This window comes from Prionailurus viverrinus, chromosome D4 (genome assembly GCF_022837055.1).
Source record: "Prionailurus viverrinus isolate Anna chromosome D4, UM_Priviv_1.0, whole genome shotgun sequence".
Taxonomy (NCBI): Eukaryota; Metazoa; Chordata; class Mammalia; order Carnivora; family Felidae; genus Prionailurus; species Prionailurus viverrinus.
Genome location: NC_062573.1, coordinates 46,111,671 through 46,135,915, shown reverse-complemented (window position 1 = coordinate 46,135,915; position 24,245 = coordinate 46,111,671). Strand labels below are relative to the sequence as shown.

Below are 24,245 nucleotides of genomic sequence, written 5' to 3'. Positions count from 1 at the left end.
GAAAAGAAGTAATGATTAAGAAGACATTTGAGTGCTACTCTTGCCTCTGGCTGGTTTACTTTGGACATCATAAACCCTTTTTTTTTTTCAAGATCTAGTATTTGGGAGTATGCTTGAGAAAACAGAGCTTCAGGAAAAGCTGAGAATGACCTCTCTCTGGCTGACTCACTGTGACTTTAAAGTAATATGTCTTTACAGAACATGGTAAGAGTTCAAAGTCTGCTTTTGTTTTTCCCATATTTCTTAGTATAGAAGAAAAGCAAGACTGTAACCCATGTATTTAATTCCTCCCTTTATTTCAATGGAATAAGCACTGTATCCTTTTGTCATAAAAGAAAGTGTGATAAATCACATCGTTCCTTCCCTTATGGTCAATCTTGGGGTTCCTCCAGCCCCTCAAGCTATAGAAGTGGAGTTAAGGTTATTAGGCAGTCTGTCTCCTTTAGCCTGGTTTTCAGGAGCAGTGATAGGAACACAGAATATTCTGTGATGGCAGGACCATGCCACGGAAAGAACACAGTCTTGGATTAGGAACCTGGACAAGATATTTAACTCTTTAGAACTTAAGTTGCTTCCAGGAAAATGGTGATAACGTCTGCCTTAGGCTGTCTTCATTATGATTAAATAAAATAAGGTTATAAAACTACTCACATTGTACTTGGCACATAGTACTCGAAAACTTTCCACAGGTACATGGGTTTAATTAGCAAATCGGTTCTAATCATTCTCAGGCCATTTTCAAAGTGCAATTTCAAAGTGCAAATTTTGTTTTGTCAAATTTCCTCCTCCTGATCTTACCACTAATTACCTTGGGAATTAATGATCAGGGCTTCCTTGCTACTTTCCAGATCCCCAGTCTTTATACATGATAAATTTCCAAAATTCTGCATTCCCTTTTTTATCATGCAACTCATGACCTTGGTCCCACAAGGCCCCATGGTTCTACTTTCCTGTTTTCTTCCCAGGCTTCTCTGCTGTTGGAACAGGAAGACCAAACAGCTCCCTGAAGCAGGTTACCTGCTCTGTATCCACTGTACCAGTTCTCTAAACTGGCTGAATATCGGGAACATCTGGGATGCTGTTTGTACAATAGGTATGTGCTGATTCAGATTGAGTAGCACACTGGAATTGTGCATGGTGATCTGTCACACATTTAGATGCACTAAATCATCTTGAACTCCGAGATCTAAGAAATACTCATTTTTTTTGTTTCACTTTGTAATTCTTCTAAGGACCCCATTTTCTTCCACTTTACTCTAAGTCACTGTTTATAATCTTAGTCCTCTTGTTCTGGTGATGAACTAACCCCCTCAGCTTTTCCCTAGAGCTTCCAGTTTGCCAAATCATACTGTTTCTAGCTCTCATGTTCCTCTCTTTTCTACTGGCTCTCTAAACTTGAAGGAACTCTTCATTCTCACCTCCCCTGGATTCTCCCTTCAGTCTTCCCTCCTCACCAGAAGGCCCCTGGGGATTTTTATCCCTGAACTATCCTCAGTGCTGTCACCTTCCCCTCTGCCTTTACATTCCTGTTGGCCTGGGTTGCTACCATAACATCTTCTCCTGATTTGCCTCCAACTGCATTCAAAACCTAGCAGGAGCTGGTTGCCTACCTGAGCCCCAGCCCTGGACTGATCTTTCCCTCTCTTGTCAGGACTTGCCCCCAGGATGTGGTTACAGAGGGCTTTGCTGCTGTCTTGTCCACTGCTGATAGCTAAGGCCTGCCAGGGTTGCTGTAGGATCTGGCTGCTAAGTTCCAGGCCCTGCAAAGTCTGTTAAAGTCTGGCCTCTGGACTGTTAAAGAATGTTAAAGTCTGGCTGGAGCCAGCCTGCCTGCAAGTGTGGTTCTGTGCAACTGATGTGCAACTCCTTGATAGCATGCAAGGCTGGAGAAAGGCTTGAAGCTGTGACTTGCCAGAGCTAGGAGTGCTTGAGGGAGATGTATGGGAATTAAGAGGGCCAAGGAAGAAAGGCTGGCATGGGGGTTACTGTCTCATTTCTTATGACTAGATTGTCACCTCTGTGAGAATGTCTCCATGATTCTAGCCCTATCTTCTAACCAAACCAAAGCTGACATCTCTACTGCTTACTGGACACCTCACCTCCAACCCCCCTCCCCCATTCCTGCCATCTTGCTTTAAAACAAAACTCATCATCTCTTCAAAACCTCTCCCCTACTCCACATTTCCTTATGTAAGTGAATTTATCTTTGTTCTTCTCACCCAGGCTTGAAAACCTGGACTCATTGGCTTTCTTTTCTCCTCCCTATATACCAGTCTGTGACCTGTTCTTTTAAATTCCTCATCTGAAAAGTCTCTCTTCCTTTGCATTGATTTATGGGCAGTAAGCCACAAAAATCAATCATACTAATATTCAATAGTTATAATAATTATTATTATAATTAATAATATAATCAATACTACATATTAATATTATAATTAATACTATACATTAATATCAACCAATTATTAATATTTTTAAAAAGATTTTATTTTTAGTAATCTGTACACCCAACGTGGGGCTTGAACCCAGAACCCCGAAAGCAAGAGTCACATGCTCTACCAACAGACAGCCAGGCACCCTACTATTAGTATTAACATATATAATACCTACCTACATGCTGTATGTAATATCATTATACCAGGTTGTGAAAATTCTACTTACTCAAGTCAACCCAACAATGTCAATGAATTCTCATTGCTTAAAAAACTAAAATCAAACCTCTTGATTTCCTTGATTTCATATTCAAAACTCATCATAATTCATTCCTTCCTTGATCACATCTCCATGATCCTCCCACTGTTACTTGAAGGAGAATTGTTGCTCCCACCAATCAAATGTCTTCATTCTCCATTATTCAACAAATGTTGACTAAGCTCTTTGGATAGTACATTCTGTGGGCTCCATTCACTAGACACATTGTAAACATTTCTGCTTCCTGAGTTTGTTCAAATCTACCCCCTGCCTGACCTGCCTTTCCCATCTGGTTTTCATCTCAGGCTGAGGTCAAGCCTCATCTCCTTTTCCAAAGCCTTGCAGGCTGCTGCAGGTCTCTGGTTTCCCTGTGCTCTTGGACTTTTATTTTCTCCAATATTTGTGTTACTTCTTGGTACCTACTTTCTATTCTCCTTCATTTTGTCTTTTTTTTTTAAGTTTATTTATTTATTTTTGAGAGAGAAACAGAGAAAGCAAGTTGGGGGTGGGGGCAGAGAGAGAGGGAAAAAGAGAATCCTGAGCAGGCTGTTGGGATTGCAGAGCCCGACGTGGAGCTCAAACTCACAAACTGTGAGATCATGACCTTAGCTGAAACTGAGTCAGATACTTAACAGACTGAGCTACCTAGACACCTCTATTTTGTTTCTTTATTTAAATACACTTTCTGTCAATATCTTCTTTACCTGTGTCTCTCTAACAAGATGAGAAACTCCTTCAGGTCAATAGTTCTCAAATTTTGGTCCCTGATCAGCAGTATCAGTATCACCTAGGAGCTTGTTAGAGATGCAAATATTCAGGCCTCTTCCCAGACCTACTGAGACAAAATTCTGCAGAACCACAACTCCAGGTTACGGATTTGAGGATGAGAAAGGTTTGGTCTGCCTCTTTGTTTCCCAAGTATACTGCAAGATATTAGGAATGTTTTTCTTTCTGATGGTATATTTGAAAGCCTTTGGAAAACTGAAGCCTTCCTTGCATTCATATGTAATGGTTTATTTTTACCTTCTTCAAAAATTACTTGAACCAACTTTAAAAGTTGATAAGGTGGAAAAGAGGAGGAGGCAAATATGCTAGCCACAAGAGTTGCTTTTGTTCTCTCATTGTATCTAGAGCATGCTGGCAGCAAGATAAAAAAAGGGAAGTATAATGTCTTTCTTGTTTCATTTATACCAGAGGAGGTCAAAACTCTATTTCTATAACTTAATTTAAAAAATCCCATATGGAAGCTTCTAGAAGGGTTAACTCAGAGAGTTAAAAGGTAAAACCCAGAGGTTTTATAATATAGGTGGCAACGGCTTTCGCATGACTGGTTTATGTTTATTACCACCCTTACATAAATTGTGCCAATACTTCGTGCGCAAGAAAGAGGAGCTATACTAAGCCTGTGCCAAGAACTCACTCTACCATTTCTCACAGTTTTGTGGCTTGAAGGGAAGAGTTAATTTTTCCCAGAGGGCCACCAAGAAAATAATGTAGAGTGTTGTCTTAAAGTGTGGCCCATTCCCAGTGGGCCTTGTTGGAGACAGGAAGGGTGTGAGATGAGTAAGCACTCATCCATTACCAAAGGAAAGACTAAACATCTAAAGGAGAGCAGTCCTGTGAGCGATCTGCGGCCTGTCTGACTGGCCCCAAGGTCACCTGAAGAAGGTGAGTTTGGATTGGAGCACAGGGTTTCATACCAAGTAGAGGTCTGGGACCAAATGGAGTGGGACTGGAACAGGGAGACAGAGCATTTAAGAGGGTAGACAAATCCCCCCCCCCCCCCGCCATGTACTGTCTACCATGGGGAACATTTTACAAGAAAAGAGTTTTTACCGTAGGATGGGTTGCTTTTCTTTGTTGCTTGCTAATAAGGACATAATAAGGCTTTTTTGAAATTAGGAACTTAAACCAACACCATTACGTAAATTCAGAGCTGATTTAAGATGGGACTGAGACACAAGAAAATTTATCTTCACTAAGTCCCTATTGACTCTGGGTATGGCCTTCTGTATTCACAATCTAGATCCTGTTCTTCTCAATTTGATAACCTTGTGACACACAGACATCATCAGCTGGGGGAAGAGGGGAGCTTAGTTTCTAAGCGCTGAACAAGTCTTGACTATGGAGTGCTCTTACCTGTCTATTATAAGTAATGTGCAAGTAATTTTCCTGCAGATAGCACTATAATGAGTCTCCAAATATTTGATAGAATAAGTAGACAAAATAAGATAGACAGAATTTATAGTCAGAATTCCAGACTGTCATTTTCCAGCTGCATGACCTCATAAAATGAGATAATGCATGAAAGTATTTCTTATACATGATCAGAGAAGTTACCTACTAAAAAAGAAAACCCTCAAATGCAATTCACACTAAAATAAAGATATGGAGTACTTTGGAGGAATTGATGTATATTTCTGTTTATGTGCCACACATTACCAAAGTCCTGAACCCCAGCTTTCATGGTATTGCTTACTGAGTGCCTGTACCTGCTAGATGCTACTGTAGGTTAACGACCATTTCACAAATGAGGATATTGTAGCACCAAGATGTTAAGTACTTTATCCAGCTCACAGAAAGATGAGGTCATTTTAGACAGGGCTTCCACTAGAAGAGGAGAGAGGAATAATATTAATAACAGTGCAAACACAATAATAATACCAACAACAATAGGGTATTCCTGGTATTTTGGCGCTTTGTCACATATTTTACATGCATTGTGTTGTTTAATGATCCTAAGAACCCTATGGGCTGAGTATTAGTCACTCAGTTTTAAAGTTGAGGAAACTGAAGTTCAGAATCTTTAAGGAATGTGCCCAAGGATGAATTCAGCTGGGTTTGAAATCCATCTCTCCTTAAGACCTTGATTTTCATACTGTGCTCTATTGCCTCTCAGAGTAGAGCAGGGATAAAAACCGAATCAATGAATTCATCAGTATCAAATTTCTGAAAAAAGTTTTTCCTCAAATTTAAATAAGTTTAAGTCTTTATCAAAATTTAAGTACTGAAAAGAAAGCGATCTTATACAATTGTTCCCCTAGAAGTTTCTATAGTGGTTTAGTCTTAATACTGTATTTAAATGGAATCTAAATGTCCCAAGATCTATAGTTTAAAAAAAATCACTAACTGTATTTTCTCACCAAAATAATATTTTCTCTAATATAAAAAATAAGTTCATGGGACACTTGGGTGGCTCAATCGGTTGAGCATCTGACTTCTGCTCAGGTCATGATCTCGAGGTTCTGGAGTTCAAGCCCCGTATCAACCTGTCAGCACACCGCTTCGGATCATCTGTCTCCCTCTCTCTTTGCCCCTCCCCTTCTTGCACTTTCCTTTAAAGTAAATATTTTTCAAAATTAAAAAAATAAATAAGTTCACCTGATTATTTATTTTTCTGATCCTTTTTTAGTCTCTTCAGGATACTGTATTCATCTTCATATGAAATGATCTAGGTGAAGAAAATAACCGATGTGAGGAAAGGGAATCCTTTTGCTTTCTGGAGTGTGGTTGACCTGATTCCATTGAAGGAACGTATAGAGGATTAAGTCTTTTTTTTCCCCAAATTGTGCTTCATGGTTCCTACCTCCCAACGAGACTAGCTACATAATTGCAGGGCCTAGTGCAAATGGAAAACTAGGGTGCGTTATGCAAAAATTAAGGATTGCCAGATAGCAACAGCAGATCACACATGGGCACACAAGGCTCTTGCAAGTGGAGCATCCCTATGCAACGGCGGGTCACCAGCTCATGATGCCACCTCTGCGTTTACATACCTTTGTAACTCCAGGAATGCAGCAGTAACAGACTTAGCTTGGTGTAACTAAAGAATACATATCCTTGGTGAGCACAGAGTTTGCACTGTTAAGTTATGCCTGCCTAAGGAGTCCAAGAAGGATAGCTGAAACTTTTGTTGTCAGATTCACTCTAGTCATTTTTTATCTGGAACAAGAGTTTGTATAAGAGTATAATTGTTATACGTTATTCCTTGTACAAAGCCATTCAAGTGTTTTATTTAAGTCAATAATTATATGGGATATTTTCTAACATAAATGTAGTAAGGTAGAATAACAATATTGATTTTTTTTTCCCAAAGAAAGAGTATATTTGGCCTATCATCTTGGTAGCTACCATTTCTTAGTGGACTAGCTAGAATCTGACCTAGAAGGAGACTGAAGGGCCTGGGTGGGACATGATACATAGCACTTACTCTGGGGTTTGTCTCTTCTTCTGTACACTTGATTTACCCCCAGACTATAGTAAAGTAAGGAAGGAAATGGGGTAAGGTGAAAACACAAGAATAGTACATGTCTTCTATGTGGAATTCTAGTTATTTAAAAAATATATTAAACATTTGCAATTTTCTAAAGGAGATTTATTCTGAAAAAAATAGCTTAAATAGTTAGAATAATTTTATTTTATAGTAAATCTAAAAGATCCCCAACTTATCTGCTAAGATTTTAATTACTGACAAGTAAAGAATATAAAAAAATGTAACCTTGAACTACATCTTCTCCCTTCTCACCTTCCATGTAGATTTTCACTCAGAGCCCTTAAAATAGACAAAGGGAGAAAAAAAAACAGTCATAATTTGAAAATACATGGAACCCTGAAAAATAAATAATCAATCTCGCTGATTTAAAGCTTTTAAAGAAAGTGATCAGTTTTCTTTGGGTGAGTCTAGAGTGGAAGAAGTGGAGAGAAAGAATGTTATAGGAGCACCTATATAGGGGCGTCCATCTTCAGCTCAGGTCATGATCTTGTGGTTTGTGAGTTCGAGCCCCACATCGGGCTCTGTGCTGGCAGCTTAGAGCCTGGAGCCTGCTTCGGATTCTGTGTCTCCCTCTCTCTCTACCCCTCCCCCACTCAGGCTCTGTCTCTCTCTGCCTCTCAAAAATAAACATAATTTTAAAAAATAAAAAGAATGCTATAAAACTGTCACCTAGAGAATGATCCCTTCCTTTGCAGTGATTTTTATACCAGGACTCATGGTCCAGTCAGCTTGTTAAATGCCATTTTGGAAAACAGAATAAGGTGCCTTTGAAAGTGTGGAATACGGTCAATTAGCAGTGAGTGAAGCACTGTAAGTTTTCAAATTTAGTGAAAGAGTTAGGCACTTTTAGAAATAAGAAAAGACTGAGTGATGGATTTCTGTATACAAGGGCATACTGCTCAGGAAAAAGCTAAGAAATCACCCACAGGAAACACAATTTAGGGAGAAAGATTATAAGAAAAATACTAAATATCCTAATGGGTAGAGTGCATGTCTCTACAGGTACCCAGTGTAGAAACATTGGCTTGAAGTACTGAACACAAATTGAGATTGGGTCTTTAAATACAGAGTGAGTTAGGTGATTTGGAAGGACAGTTTCCTGGAATTGCCTAACAATGAGGTAAAAGTTGAGTCTTGAGTTACATCATTAAAATTATATGCCTTTGTAAGTGACTTCATGTTCTGTGGTTGAATGTAACAGTTACTCTCTATATACTCATTCAACAAAACATTCATTGGACATGTACTAGGTGCTGAGCACTAGGCTGGGCTTGGGATATGAAGGTGAATGGGAGTGTAGGGAAGGACATTTGCTCCTCTACCCATCTTAGATTCTCAGCTGGGGCTCTGTAACAAAAAGATTAATAAGAGAAAAGCATATACATTCATTTAATGTAAGTTTTATGTGACACAGGAGTTCTCATAAAGAAATGAAGACCCAAAGAAATGCAAAACCTAAGTGCCTATATATTAGGTTGGACCAAGAGAGGCAATTGTGGAAAAGTAACTAAAATATATGGAAAGACTAAAGAAAAGGGTATTTTAATAAGGTCTGTTTGTACAGAATTCTCTCTACCTTAGCTCTTCATTTCTGGTGATGAGAATGTGTCTTTCCTCTTGGTATAGGGAAGGCATCTTTCATATAAGATTTTTATCTTTTGCTTTCAGGAAGAAAGGGTAAGTCAATATCTCTCTTGTACCGCTATTTTTCAAGTGTCTTTAGCTCAAAGTAATCCTTATGGTCAAGGGCATATTTTGAGGTGGCAGATTCTGCCCCCTCAAGGGAAAATGACATACAAAGCTGTAATGGAAAGACAGGATGGTAAAATGCTATAGAGTGTCAGCACGGCACTGAAAGAGAATCCTTACCCAGAATAAGCTATGTGGATGCATGCGTGAAGGGATGTTATTTGGAAGACTTCAGTTATCATGCTAGGCAGAGCAGTGTGGGATGAGTAGGGGTCGGCCAGGCTGGCAGTATGTGTGGGTGGTAGTGGAGGTGGTGAGCAGAAGTCAAGTGAAAAGGCACAAAGGTGAGAAACAATGTGTTAGCAGTATGAGCTTAGAACCACAAGCAGTCTACAGCTTTTGGAGGATGGACTGTCAGGTAGACCCTGATGGGATGTGGTCTTTAGAGGGGAAGCAGAGTTGATTGGAGGCATGGAGATATGGAGGCATTTCAAACGAGGATGGGGTTGTGGGGGTGGTCCTGCTGAGATTTTCATGCTAGAGAGTTCACTTTGGCTGTGCTACCGAGGATAGGTTTGGATAGGACTCATTAGGGGCTGGTACCCAGATGTAGGGAGAGATGGTGAGGGCCTAAAGAAGACAGTGCCAGGGGCACCTGGGTGACTCAGTCAGTTGAGGGTCTGACTCTTGATTTGACTCAGGTCGTAATCTCACAGTTCCTGGGTTTGGGCCCTGCATCCAGCTCTGTGCTGAAGGCATGGGGCCTGCTTGGGATTCTCTCTCTTCCTCTCTCTCTGCCTCTCCCCCACCTCAACATAAATAAATTAAAAGGAAAAAAAGAAGACAGTGCCAGTAGGAAGCAAAACTAGCAAGACCTAGTAAAAGTTAGATGTAGGAGCTGGGTGTGGGGAAAAAGAGGATAAAACAGAATATGAACCCCAGGTTTTAAGTTAGGTGACTGGGTATTTATGGTCCCACCAACTAAGTTAACAAATACAGAAAAAGGAACATGTAGGTTTTGGTACAGGAAACAGGAATCATACTCAGGTTGGGCAATGTGAGGATGGTTTAGTAATTAAGTTACTTACAAAAATATGAGCAGAGTGTAAAGACCACAAAGAATAAAGTATCCCCTTGGGACTAATAATAATGGGGTGGAAGAAGGAATGCTGTGACAAACCCAAAACCTGGAGGGAAAGGCCAGTGGAACCTGGATACAGGGCTATCTGACAACTATGACCACAGTCAAGAAACAAGGGAAGCACTTGGTTAGTTGCAGCCCTGCAGGGAGGTAAAGGAAGAGAGCTAAACATTGATGTCATTTGGAGCTGTCCCTCTGATCTGTTGGGATCTCCCGTTGGCCAAACCTGACTAGAAGTGGAAGCAGAGGGCAAGAAGGCCCATCTGTGTAGACAAGTGGGGTTTTGGGTTTGTGAGGGCTATCTAGAAGCTGTATAGCATAGAGCAGGGAGAGAATGAACTTGTGTCTGTTCCCTGTTACCCTGTTACCCAAATGGAAATGCCAAGCCAGCAGGTCAGGGGAAAAGGGAGATTAGATTCAGATGGTTTGAGATAAGTTCTAATACTGAATGAGATCACCTAGAGAGAGTGCCTAGAGTAGCACTGTCCAGTAGAAATGTATTTTTAAATACATACGTAATTTTAAATTCTGAAGTAAAAGGAAGAAGAGAAGGACCAATGACATTTTTAAAAAGCAAAAGAGAAACAGTTGAAATTAATTGGATAATATAGTTTACTTAACCCAACATATGCAAAATGTTAGCATTTCAGTATGTATGCAATATAAAAAATTAATGAGATACTTTACTCTTTTTTTTGTACTATGTGTTTGAAATTTAGAATATATTTTCTTCTCACAGCACATTTCAAATGCTCAAGAGCCACATGTGTCGGTGGCTCCTGTATAGTGCTGGGCTAGAGTCTGAAAAGCAAAAAATGAAAAACAAAACAAAACAAAAAAAACCCAGGAAAGGTCTCTGAAACACACTCATAATTAAGGCTCTGGGGCAGGACAAAGAAACCTGAATGAAAAAGGAAAGGTTTTAAGAATCAGAAGAGCATGATGCTGTAGACATCCAGGTCATACAGGGTTTTTAGTAGTTTTCCAGATACAGGAGTCAGTCCTGTAAGAGCAGGTCTGTAAAATGCCCACTGAATTTGGCAAACGGAAGGTTGCTGGTGACCTTGGAAGAAATTGTTTTCATAAGAAAAATGGTAGCCAGAGGATGGATAGGAATGAGTTGTATGTTGTGCTGCAGGGAGAGCTGAGGTCATGGGAAATTTCAGAAATTATTAAGGAGGAAGAGCACACAGCAAAGCTTCTCAGATCTTCAAGGAAGGACAAGTTCAGAAGTGTCATAATCACTTGCACACTCACTCTGTCACTCACTTCCTCACTCTCTATCCCTTTTTCTGGACCTCACTTCTGTTGCAGTATCCTTTTTACCAATATCCTTGCCACTACTCTTATTGTCTTATCCACCTCCTTTACACTTGTACTGGAGAAATCATGTTAGATCACACAGATCATTACTGCTGGAAATTTTTTTCTGTCTAGCAAATTTTTATAGCAGCCAACTTGTACACTTGTTCTTTACTCACAGACATTCATTTCCCTCTTTCTCCTTTCCACAAGCCTCTTATTTCCACATTGAGGTCCCTGTGATTCTACAGATGAAGCATGTGACCTAAGCCATTCCATCTCCTTTGACACAGAGGTTGCTTCCTATGTGATATTTGACCTAACCCTAACAATTAGAAGGAATCTAAAGTTCTACTTGTAATGTTAGATCAAGGGTGTTCTCTCTGCCTCTCGGAGGTGTGGCATGCAGATATGAGACCTAGAATTATTATAGTTGTACTTGCTCCGTGAGGAAATGCAATACGAGGATAAAGTGAGCACAGGGAGGAGCAGAGCCAAGAGAATCACAGATAAATGAAGCCAGAGCCCTAGCGTGATAAGAAACTTATTAAAGCTATGCCTACAATCTTTTTTGGGGGGGAGTTTTGTTATGTGAACCAATAAGTTAACCTTTATTGTTCAAACCAGCTTGAATTGCATTTTATATGACTTGCAACCGGAAATATCTATTCCAAAGCTTGCTGTGTGCCAGTATTTGTGCTAGAGTCTTGAGGTCATTTTACTACTTAAAACTCTTAAACGATTTTCCTTGTCTATAGTGATGTTGATAATTAGTATAATCACACACATGACAAAAATCTAAGCTTCTTCTTAAGGAGTTTCAAGGTCAACATGCCCTCCATAATATATAGCATCGCCTACTTGTTCAGCTACATTCCCCTGTGGCACATCATCCTCTGATAGTAATGAACTATTAATAATTCTCCAAATGCGTTATATAGCCCCTCGTTATTTGAAATTCCCCCACTTCTGATATGATAAACATGTCTCATTTCGTTGAATCTGAGTGACCTTATGACTATGTTGACCAAGAGATTATAGCAGAATGATGCTTAAGTGGCTTCCAAAACCAGATCATAAGAGTTGTGCAGCTTACTGCAGGTTTTCTTGGAATACTCACTCTCTAGAGGCTTCCTTCCCATACTGTGAGAATCCAAACCCACATGGAGAGGTCATGTGTAGATCCTCCTATGCATAGTCCCAGGTGAGTCCAGGCTTAGAGTCACCCTGACCCAAGCACCAGAGCATGAGTGAAGCTACCTTCAGATGACTCCAGTCCTCTGGCATTTGAGCCACTCACAGACATTTATAGGCTTCTCCAGTGTTTCTAGATGAAGCCCAAGATCTTATGGAGCTGAGATAAGCTGTTCTTCCTGCTCTGTCCTCTCTGAATTCTTACTTCACAGGCCAATGAACATAATAAAATGGTGGTTATTTTACACTACTACGTTTGGGATCCTTTGTTACATACCAGCAGATAATTAGAACAGATTTTGGACTTCTAGTAGTTAGAATTTGCCTCTCTGTGGCAGTAATACCCTTTCTCTTGTTGCCTGAGAAAATCCTCATCTCTACCACCTCTCTAAAGCCTTCCTCAACAGGCTTATATGTTCTGTCTTCTGTGTTCTTATAAGCCCCAGCTTATAAACTGTCTTGAAGAATTTTAATTGTTTGTGTCCTGTTTCTGCACTGGAATATAAACTCCTTGAAGGTAGGAGTATGTCTCTTTGGCTTTCTATCCTTGGGATCAGATTACAATACCTACCACACAGTAGATGTCTAATAAGTGCAATACAATGATTTTGTTGTTGTTGTTAGAAGTGTTTCAGAGGCCAAGTGAAGCACTGTGAAGGGTCTGAGATTTTACCCTGTGAGTTGGATAAATACCCAGTTCTTCCCTCCTGTGTTTCTCCTTTAATCTCACACTGCTTTTCTCTCACAACACTACTGACACCAAATGTGTAGGGATTTTTCTCCACAGCTAGCAGTTCTCTGCAACACAAGTTGGGTATCCAACTTGTGGATATCCAAGTTGGGTATCCTAGAATTTAACTGAATTTTGACACGAAGTGGAAATAGCATCAGATTCCACAGGTTAAGGCTCAGTGCCATGAGACCACCGCCCACTTGAGATGCCGGTTGCAAGTAGTAGGTCTCCAGCTCACCTACAACTTCTATCTGACTTCACTATAGATTGGAGGTTCCCAGGACCTCTTCTCCCTTTGGTTTGGTCATTTGCTGGAATTGCTCACAGAATTCAGGGAAATACTTAAGTCTACCAGTTTATTAAAAGATATGATAAGTGGACACAGATAAATAGCCAATGAAGAGATACATAGGGGAAAAATCTAGGAGGGTCCTGGGCACAGGAACTTCTGTCCCCAAGGAGTTGGAGTATGTCACCTCCTGGTATATAGATATATTCACCAACCTGAAAGCTCCCTGAACTCCATGCTATTGGGATTTTGTGGAGGGTTTCTCATGTAGGCATGATCAATTAATTCCTTACTAGCCCTTCTCCCCTATCAGCAGAATGGAGGGTGAGACTGAAAATTCCAGGCTTCTAATCATGGCTTGGTCTTTCTGGTGACCAGAAGCCACAAGGATAGCCAGAGTACCCTAATTTTATTCTAATAAAAAAAGATGCTTCTCGTGCTCTTATCACTTAGGAAATTACAAAGGTTTTAGGAGTTTTGTGTCAGAGTACGAGGGTAATGACCAATACATTTTTTTTCTGTTCTCTCTCACCCTACATATAATCTAATAAGTTAGCCTGACACAATTTCATGGATATTGGCAAAAGACATGAGTCTTCTTGATCAAAGACAGAAGAATATATTATTCATGAAAATAGTGGTAGCTAGATTGTTAGCATTTCTGCCCATTCCCCAAGGGCCAGTTCCTACTAGGTGATGCACATAGGGCCAGGTGATGCCTGAGCATGCAGTACACTGCATTATAGGAGAGGAACCCCGAGCCTGGGGAATCTGAATCTTTTATAAAGGTCAGTAAACCTACCTGACCTTTGCCCCAGAGAGAGACATTATCTTGATTATACTAGACAGTAAACAAACCTGCCCTCTGCTGTGGAGGAAGAGACAATGTCTTCCAAGGCTGTCTGCTCAAACATCCTTGAACAGATAGTCTGAAACAAAGGGAATCGTTGTGCTGGCAGGATGAGCAGAAATGTAAGAAGCCCATGGATTTTTGTCTCTCAAAAAACTCAGAAGAGATATCAGCTATACTAGTTATTTTTCAGGTCACAAAAATCTTCAAAGAGGAGGTGATACTTAAGCTGAGACTTGAAATGTCTAAGTAGACCTTTACAAGGCAGATGGTATTAGTAGGACATTTCATGAAGCAGGAACAATTTGAACAAAAGTGTGGAGGAATGATGACTTTGGAAAATTGAAGATGGTTTGACATGGATACATTGTAAGGCATAAGGGAAGAAGGGGTCTAATGTGAGATGGATGAAGAGGTAAGCCAGAGGCAGCTCACAGAACGTCCTCTATGCCATGCTGACAGATGTATCCTTTATCCTATAATCGACAGGGAGCCAGTGAAGTTTGTAAGCAACTGGGGCATGTGATCAGATTTCTTTTTAGAAAGATACATCTAGCTGAGATGGAAAGGGCATTCTAGGCAAAAAGAACAGCATGGATATAATGGAGACATTGAAGTGCCAGCAAATTGAGGGAACTGTAGCAGATCTCTGATAGTCAATGCAACATTCATCAAGGTGAATATTTATTAAGAGTGATTTAACAGCTTTCAATCAGTTTCCAGGTACCAATTGTTAAGCTGGACCATAACCTGGGGAAGTCTAGGGCTATGCCATGTTAAATTAGGCTAAGCTAATTTATGTCTGAATAATCCATAGTGAAAGAAGAGATTCGAGTTAGCAATTAGGTGTTCTCTTAACTGTCTACTTTGATTGACTGTGATGGGCCACCTGGAACGTGGTGTTAAGAAGTATTTTCAGCCAAATTCTGGGCTCGGTGGAAAAGAGGAAAATACTGACTTTTGCCTTCTATGGGCAAAACAATGGTGGAGTAACAATACATTTGCTAACAGTAGGCTGGGGGCAAGGTTTGGTCAAAGCTTATTACTGACAAATAGAAACCTATATATACAAAGGTCGAGCCCTGTGGCAGGAGTAGTTATATAACCATGGGAAGAGGATGAGGTAAGTGAGATTGGAGGAGTACACAGACAAGAGGGAAACAGGGGCACTTAGGGTTTTAAATCCAAGGTTTATTACCCAAAATATGAGATAAAGGAGGCAACGGCCAGGTTGGGAATGGAGATGCTGTCAGATTATACCAAAGGGGTGAGTTATCAGTGAAAGTGTTATTTGAATGCAGTGACTTGGGTCATGTTGTTCCAGACCCAGCAATTTGGTCCTGGAACTTGATGGTAATGGATACAAAGGTGACACAAGACAAGGATGTCATGGTCAGTACATAAGGAGACAGAGAGTGTGTCTCTCTTGGTTCAGGGTTCTCCAGCTTTTCTTGAGAGTAAGCATTTTCATAATTTGAGTTTGCAGTATTATCTAATAATATTTAATTCTGTTATGGAGGATAAGAAAAACAAATGGGATGGATGAAATTCAAAGTGTGTCAAATGGCTTGCAAGATGTAGATAAAATTAATTAGACGGGTTAAGTATAGATAGTAAGTTATCTATAAGACATATTAAAAATAAATACAATAGGGGCACCTCGGTGGCTCAGTTGGTTAAGTGTCCGGCTCTTGGTTTTAGATCAGGTGATGCTCTCATGGTTTGTGAGTTCAAGCCCCACGTTGGCCTCCATGGTGACAGTGTACAGCCTGCTTGGAATTCTCTCTCTGCCCCTCCTCTGCTCCCTCTCCACCCCCCCGCTCTCAAAACTAAACTTTAAAAAAAATAGAATAGTTGGAATATACAATAAAAAGGATAGAACAAAAAAAGTTTTATACACACACACACACACACACACACACACACACACACACACACATGAAAGGTTAAAAAAAGGACCAAGAAACATAAAATATTCACGATATGCTAAATAAATATGAGGCATGTGAAGCACTCAATATTCAATACTTAGCACTCAATATTGAAGCACTCAGTATTAAATGGGCCACTCATTGATGATATCATTCTGATTCTACGTCACCTCTGCCCAAAAAAGTTTGCTCAGCAGGCTAGTTGGTACACTATATTCTTTTTCTTACATCACTCAGGCATGTATTTGTTCTAGTCACCTTCCATCTTCTAAGCCCCTTTGCTTAAACCTGACACTGATCCTCAAACTATGCCATCAGTGAAGAAGGCCGATATGGCAGAAGGACAAGAAATATGAACACCATAACCCAGGATACATATAATGTGATCCTTCCATCCATTCAAAACTTTAAATATGTCCCTTCATTCTTCCTGGCTTACATAGACACTGATTAAAAATGTGCTGCACAGTTGACCGTTGAACAACAGGGGTTTGAACTGCATGGCTCCACTTCTATGCAGATTTTTTTTCAATAAATAACTGTACAGTACCATAAGTGTATTCTCTATTATGATTTTTAATGTTTTATAATTTTTAAATGTTTATTTTTGAGAGAGAGAGCGAGCATGTGTACAAGCAGGGGAGGGGGAGAGAGAGAGAGGGAGAGAGAGAATCCCAAGTAGGCTCTGCACTGTCAGCACAGAGCCCAACACATGGCTCAATCCCAGGAACCATGAGGTCATAAACTGAGCTGGGATCAAGAGTGGGACACTTAAAAGACTGAGCCACCCAGGCACCCCCCCCCCTTATAATTTTTTAAAATAACATTTTCTTTTCTCTAGTTTACTTTCTATTATTTCTTTTTATTTGAGAGAGAGAGAGAGCGCGCGCACATGTGCAAGCAGAGGAGCGGGCCAGAGAGAAAGAGAGAATCTTAAGCAGGCTCTACACTCAGCACAGAGCCTGACATGGGCTTGATCCCACAATCCTGGGATCATAACCTGAGCCAAAATCAAGAGTTGGATGTTCAACCAACTGAGCCACGCAGATGTCCCTACCTTACTTTATTGTAAAAATACAGTATTTAACACAAATAACGTACAAAATATGTGTTTCTGTTGTTGATAAAGCTTCTAGTCAACAATAGGCTATTAATAGCTAAGTTTTGGGAGAACCAAAAGCTATACATGGATTTTCGACTATGCAGAGGGGTCAGCGCCCCAAACTCCCATGTTGTCCAAAGGTCAACAGTACTATATATAATTCTTATGTAATGTTGTTTTTTGCTCTGACTTTAAGATTTTCTCTTTATCTCTGGCTTTCAGAGTTTGAATATAATGTGTGTGCAGTATTGTACTTACCTTGTTTGGTGTTCCCTGAGCTTCTTGGATCTGTAGCTTGGTGTATTTTATTAATTTTGGAAAATTCTTTGCCATCATATCATTAAATATTTCTTTCATCTGATTCCATCTTGTTCTCCTGGGATTCAAATTACAAGTGTGTTATACAATTTGATATTGACCCACAGTTCTTGGATGGTCTATTCTATTTTTTTCTTCTTTGTATTTCAGTTTGTGTAATTTCTATTCTCCTATCCTCAAGTTCACTGATTCTTTTCTTGGCTGTTTCACATCTACTCAGAAGCCTATCAAAGGAATTCTTCATCTCTGTTACTGTGTTTTTCATTTCTAGCATTTCATTTGATTGTTTTTTTATATCAAGCTAGAGCTTTTAACATATTAGTTGTAGTTATTTTAAATTCTTTGTCTGACAGTTCCAATATCTGGGTCATATTTTCATTTATTGACTGCTTTGTTTTTCAACAAGAGTGTTGTTTTTGCTTGCTTCTTTGTGGTAAATTTTGATTGAAAGCTGAGCATCTTGTGTGGGAAATAGTATTCATGCCTGAAAGTAGATGTGCTTCTTATTTTGCTAGCCCTTTAGTGTGGGGGTGCTGAAACAGTTAGTTGGGAGTTGAGCCGGGTTTGTGTTTTATTGTTGCTGTGGTTACCTTTAGTGCACCTTCAGTACGGGTTTCAAATTTTTCTAGTTTATCTTATACTTAGGCTGGGGGCTGGTTTGCTGGAGTCTTTCCCACCCTCAGCTTTAGGTCTTCCCCTTGTGTCCACACCTTAGAGACGGAACTCCCTCCATGCTGTTGCCCTCCCCTTAGCAGTAGACTGCTGTTACCAGTTACTCAGAGCTTGCTAGCCTGATGGTGGGGGTTGGGGAGTTGAGTCCTCAGGTTCAATCTCTGTCTTAGGGGCTATGTTTCTGGGTCACAAGGTTTGGGATTTCTCAGTGCTCTTGCCCCTAACCCAGTGGTAGGGCAACACTAAAGGACCAAAACATTTTCCTGCCCCTCTCCTAAGAGCAGAAATTTGTTTGCTTGTTTGGGGTGCCCTGTAGGTGACAGGGTTTGTTACCCTTCTTCCATTGGCTTAGGGCTTTTATTCTCAAGGGAAAGTGGACTAGGTTGGCTTTTGTGTCTTTCCAGAAGTGGCTGCTATTCCCCTCTCCCAGGTCTGTACTTTCTCTGTCTCTCCTACCTCCAGTCTTTCCTGTGGGTACTGAGTGAGATTCTTAAAAGCCCGCATGTGTATGCAAATGCCACTGGTCTCTGTGGCTCCTAGGGGTTGTATAATTTAAAAAATATTTTTATTCATTCATTCATTCATTCATTCATTCATTCATTCATTCGTTCATTAGGTTCCACACACAACTTGGGGCTCAAATTCATGACCTCAAGTTCAAGAGTCGCATGCTCTACCAGCTGAGCCAGCCAGGTATGCTGGGATTATATAATTTTATACTAGTTCAACTCAGCCTTTAGCAGTCCAAAAAAATTTTTAGCTAAAATAAGTTCTTCTTACTAGATTGCATGGATGGAATCTCACATCTGCCCTGGGGAAGCAAGTGCTTGTGACCCATCTCTTCTTGGACATACCTGTTTTTTGTTAGATTTTGGGTTAGCTGGTTACCCTGCAGCCATAACTATGGCTTCAGCCATGTCTGAAGCATTCAAGACATGATTTTGCAGATTACCCATTTTTTTTCTGTTGTAAAGGTGGGAATGAGGCTCTTTCCAACTCTCTACATTCTGAGTGGAAGTTTTCATTGTATCCTAAGGGTGTTACCCTACCCCAGTTCTTTCCCCTTGATTCTCATTGTATCTTTTAAATTGATTTAATAAAATATGAGGTTTGAACATTTTAATTTGATCTGTGAGCTTCTTTGTTCCTCAACATCTATGAGACTTTGCCTGATAAAGTACTTCTAGGCTCTCACTGCATCAGTGTAATTTTCCACACACCAACTATTAGCTTTGTGTGGACAAGGCTCCTCTCTGTTGAAATTATTTCCTGAGGTACTGAGTTTTGCACTGGGGCATTTTTACTCTTGAGTTTATAGATGTATTGAAGAATAATACACTTTGCTACACTTCCACACATAAAACAATTCATCATTAAGACAATCTCTATAGTTGAGTGAGCCAGTTCCTTACAATAAATCTCATGATAGATAGATAGATAGATAGATAGATAGATAATTTGTTCTATTTTTCTGTTTCTCTGGAGAACCCTGACTGACTATACAATTATATACCTTGTATATAACTATATAATATATTATTACATATAGGTTTAACTTTGATCTCTGTATCTACTCCTGTGACATAGCACATATCTCCAGTTAGACCAGAAGCATCTTCCTCTATATTACCATGAACATTTGAGTGGAGCGTCCATTACTGTCACATTTCATACTAGTTGACAGATATAATTATATACTCTATGTTTGCATCTCCATTATTAAGTTGATTTTTGAAGGAAAGAGACTTCCCTTATTTGTCTTTTTTTATCGCTAGTATCTAAAATAGTCATTAAGAAATTCAGTGGGGATACCTGGCTGGCTCAGGCAGTACAGTGTGCGACTCTTGATCTTGAAGTTGTGAGTTTGATCCCCATGTTGGGTATAGAGATTACTTAAAAATAAAGTCTTATAAAAAACAGAAATTTAGTGAATGTTTACAAACTGACCCATATATAATATCTGCTATGAAAGTTGTTTTTTGGATCCTGTGGGATTGTGTATGTGACTGATATCATAAACTGGAAAGTGCTTCTCAGATACTGGTTATTATTATAAATTAGCTTTGGTGGAAGGGCTAAGCTAATAATATGACTTTTCATTTATATCAGTGATTCTGTGACAGAGTAATTATAACAGTAATCCCTTTTATGCATTGAATGCTTCCAAAGCACAATGCCTGGTATACAGTGCTTTTGGCTAAGGTTACCTGAGGTGTAGAGTCACTTGCTCTTATAGCAAATCTCTGGGCCTTGAGTGTTGTATTCCTTGGCTCTGATCTTCATATTCTGCCCAGATCTTGTCAACTCTCTTCCCCCTTCAAGGACTGAAGCCTGCTTTTGTTCTTCCAAATGCTGCTGAAGTGAAGCTCTACCCAGGACTGACCATATAGAAACTGACTTCTCCAGTGCTGACATCCTCACTTATGTCCTGGCTACTGGACCAGAAACTGTTGAATGTTGGTATAAATTAAGATTAAACCAAGATTTTTTGGCAAAAATTGACAAGTTGATTCTAAAATTTATATGGAATTGCAAGGGACCCAGATTAGCCAAAACAATTTTAAAAGCAACTAATAAAACTGGCAGACTCACACTTCTTAATTTCAAAATTTGCTATAAAGCTGTAGTTATTAAGACAGTGTGGTTTTGGCATAAGGGTAAACAATGAAATAGAATGAAATAGAATTGAGAGTCTAGAAAAAACTTACATTTATGGAATTGATTTTTGGTGAGAGTGCCAAGACAATTCAATGGAGAAAGAATAGTCTTTTCAACAAATAGTATTGGGACAGCAGGATATCTATATACAAATGAATGAAGCTGAACCCTTACCTCACACTTACAAAAAATTGGTTCAAAGTGGATCAAAGACATAAATGTAAGAGCTCAAACTATGAAATTATTAATAGAAAATATAGACATAAACCTTTGTGATCTTAGATTTAGGCAATGGTTTCTTAGATATGACACCAAAAGTACAAATGATAAGAGAAAAAAATTTTACAAATTGTACTTCATCAAAATTAAAACCTTTGTGTTTCAAAGGACACCATTAAAAAAGTGAAAAGGCCAAAAAAAAGTGAAAAGAAAAGTCACAGAAGGGAGGAAAATATTTATAAATCACATATCTACTAAAGGAATTATGTCTAGAATATATGAAGAACTCTTACAGCTCAACAGTTAAAACAAAAATAACCCAGACAAGAAATGGGCAAAAGAATAGACATTTCTTCAAAGAAGATATACAAATGGCCAATAAACATGAAATCATACACAAAATCATTTGTCATCAGAGAAATGCAAATTAAAACACAATAAGATACAATTTCGCACCAACTAGGATGTCTATAATAAAAAAGGAAACAGCAGATGTTGGGGAGGATATGGAGAATTTGCAACAATCATTAAATTTCTGGTACATTTCTAAAATGGGGCAGCCATTTTAGAAAACATTTTGGCACTTCCTCAAAATGTTAAACATAGATTTACCATAAGACACGGCCTTTGTATGCCTACGTACATACCCAAGAGAATTGAAAACTAAGTCTACATAAAAACTTGTACATGAACATTCATGGCATCATTATTAATAATAGCTCAAAAATGGAAACAACCCAAATGTGCACCAGCTACAGAATGGATAAACAAAATGTTGTAAATTCATGAAATGAAATATTATTCAGCAATAAAAAGGAGTGAAGTATTGATACATGCTGCAACATGAATGGACCTTGAAAGCATTATGCTAAGTGAAAGAAGCGACTCACAAAACGCAACATACCGTATGATCCCATTTGTATGAATTGTCCAGAATAAGCAAGTAGATAGAGACACAAATTAGATTAGTGATTGCTAAGGGCTGGTGGGAGAGGGAAATGGGGTGTGACTGCTAATTGATCTGAGGTTTCTTTTTAGGGTGATGAAAATGTTCTGGAATTAAATATTGGTGATGTTTACACAATTCTATGAATATACTAAAACCTACTGAATTGCATACATAAAAGGCTGAATTTTATATGAGAATTATATGTCAATAAAGCTATTAACAAAGAAAAAAAAGATTACGCTGAGATTTCCTTTTATTCTTTGGGGCACTCAGATTTGTACTTCCATAAGAGTTAGTTCTGAAATTGTGTTCATTCACTATACTTTGCCTCACTCCCCCACTCCCCTACTTTCCAGACCTGATGCTGAGGTCCCTATATACTTTATTGGCATGCTGAATCAGAATAGTTTAATGAAATATTATTTTTTCAATAAGCAACAGTATTTTCAGACTCCTGAAAGAAATACACACTATTAAGCTGCAGCAATATGTTTAAATCCATATCTATACATTTCAATATATTGATTACACAAGGATTTTTTTTGAGACCATCAATGTCACTAGGTCAGATAGCTGGAATAATTAAGAGATGTAGATGTAATAGTGTTTGCATAAAAAGTGAACCTATTTTTTAAAGATTTTATTTTGATCATTAAAATTCGCCTCACACTGCTACTTTACTATGATTGATTGCCCTGAAGAAATTTCTCTTTCAAGAAACAAACATAATATTAAACGAAGGAAGGTAACTTGTCTCTATTTGAAAGTCCTTCAAGTTGGCTTTTAAAATGAGACTGAATTTGTTCTCTTTCCCAGAACTGTGTACCCACCAGGAGACTTGGGGGTAAAGTATAATCATGGGGAATTCATTCTTGAAATGTCCTGGAATCTATCTCACTATTCATCAGCCTTTATTTCAACAGAGATTATAATATCATGATGTTTCTACTTGAAAAATACAGTTTGAGTCAGAAATGAATGATACTGCATATCATCAGGCATATCTGGAAGGCTATAACCTGAACAGTGAACCTATTTAAAACCTACACTAGACTCCTAATTTCTCTTTTGGTCTTCTGAGGCCTGTTGCTAAATCCCGTTCTCCATTAAAAACACTAACCACACTCTCTACTTACCTGACAGACTGCAAAACAGTGGAGAATAAAAATTCTGCTTGGATATCATGTCTTCACTGTACATACAGCAGCCACACACACAATGATGGTCAGTAATGACTAAAATATGGCACTAAATACAATCCCCTCTATGTGAATTGAATTAATTGATTTATTAGGTGCAAAATAGCCAGGTGGATTTAAGCTCATTAAGAATTTGATTGCTAATTGCCGACAAGGGGGGATTTTTAAAAAAATGAGTAAGTTCAATAAGTGTTATACTTGTAGTACATACAAACTACAGGCTGCTCTAGTAAGGAAAGCAATAATAAGAATGCAGTGGTAGTAAGTATAGTGTCTGAGTAGAAATAAAACAGCCTATATTCTCTGCAATCCATGAATGTTTCTGGTTAATGTCACCTCCTCTTAGTCGACACCCATAGGAAAACCAGGCAAGACACACAATAAAGAACATGTAAAGTTAGGAAGTATCCTCAGAAGATAAACATATGAACTGTGAAACAATAATAAATCAGAATGACCTGCCCTACTAACAGAATGACATGGACTACTCTAATATTTCATTATATATTTCTGTATTCATTCATTTATCTATCCTATACATTTGTTTACCCACCCATCTATCTAACCATTCATTCAAAGTTTGTTAAATATCATGTGTATTTTTATAATGTGCTTCTTGATACTATAATGATGTCAATATGCTAATAAAAGCACACCAGAATCATTTTTTTCCCAAACACTTGTTTAGTACTCATTATGTGCTATGCAGTGTGCTAAATACTTCACAAAGATAATCACCTTTAATCCTAGTAAAACTACAGATAACGAAATGGAAGCTTAGATATGTTATATGTCCGAGAACACAGATCTGGTATTGAAACACAAGCAGTTTGTCTCCAGTGCTGTAATACTCACTTATTCTCCTACACTGCCTTTCCATAAACCTTTTTTAATGGCTATATCATATTTCAGTGTTTTGTATGTCATTCCCCTATTTGGGGCTATCTAGGTTGGGGTTTTTTTGGCTATTAAGTAAATATCGCTGTAGTGAGCATATTTGTATATTAATTTATTCACTTTTCTGGTTATCTCTTG

General features: G+C 38.8%; 1 long non-coding RNA gene across 1 annotated transcript; it reads left to right on the top strand.

Annotated features, from left to right (window-relative positions):
- Window positions 1-92: 92 nt before the first annotated feature.
- Window positions 93-20,592, top strand: LOC125149948 (uncharacterized). Its single transcript, XR_007146110.1, has 3 exons — window positions 93-204; window positions 966-1,093; window positions 20,508-20,592. It is a non-coding gene; the product is annotated as an uncharacterized LOC125149948 (long non-coding RNA).
- Window positions 20,593-24,245: the final 3,653 nt, after the last annotated feature.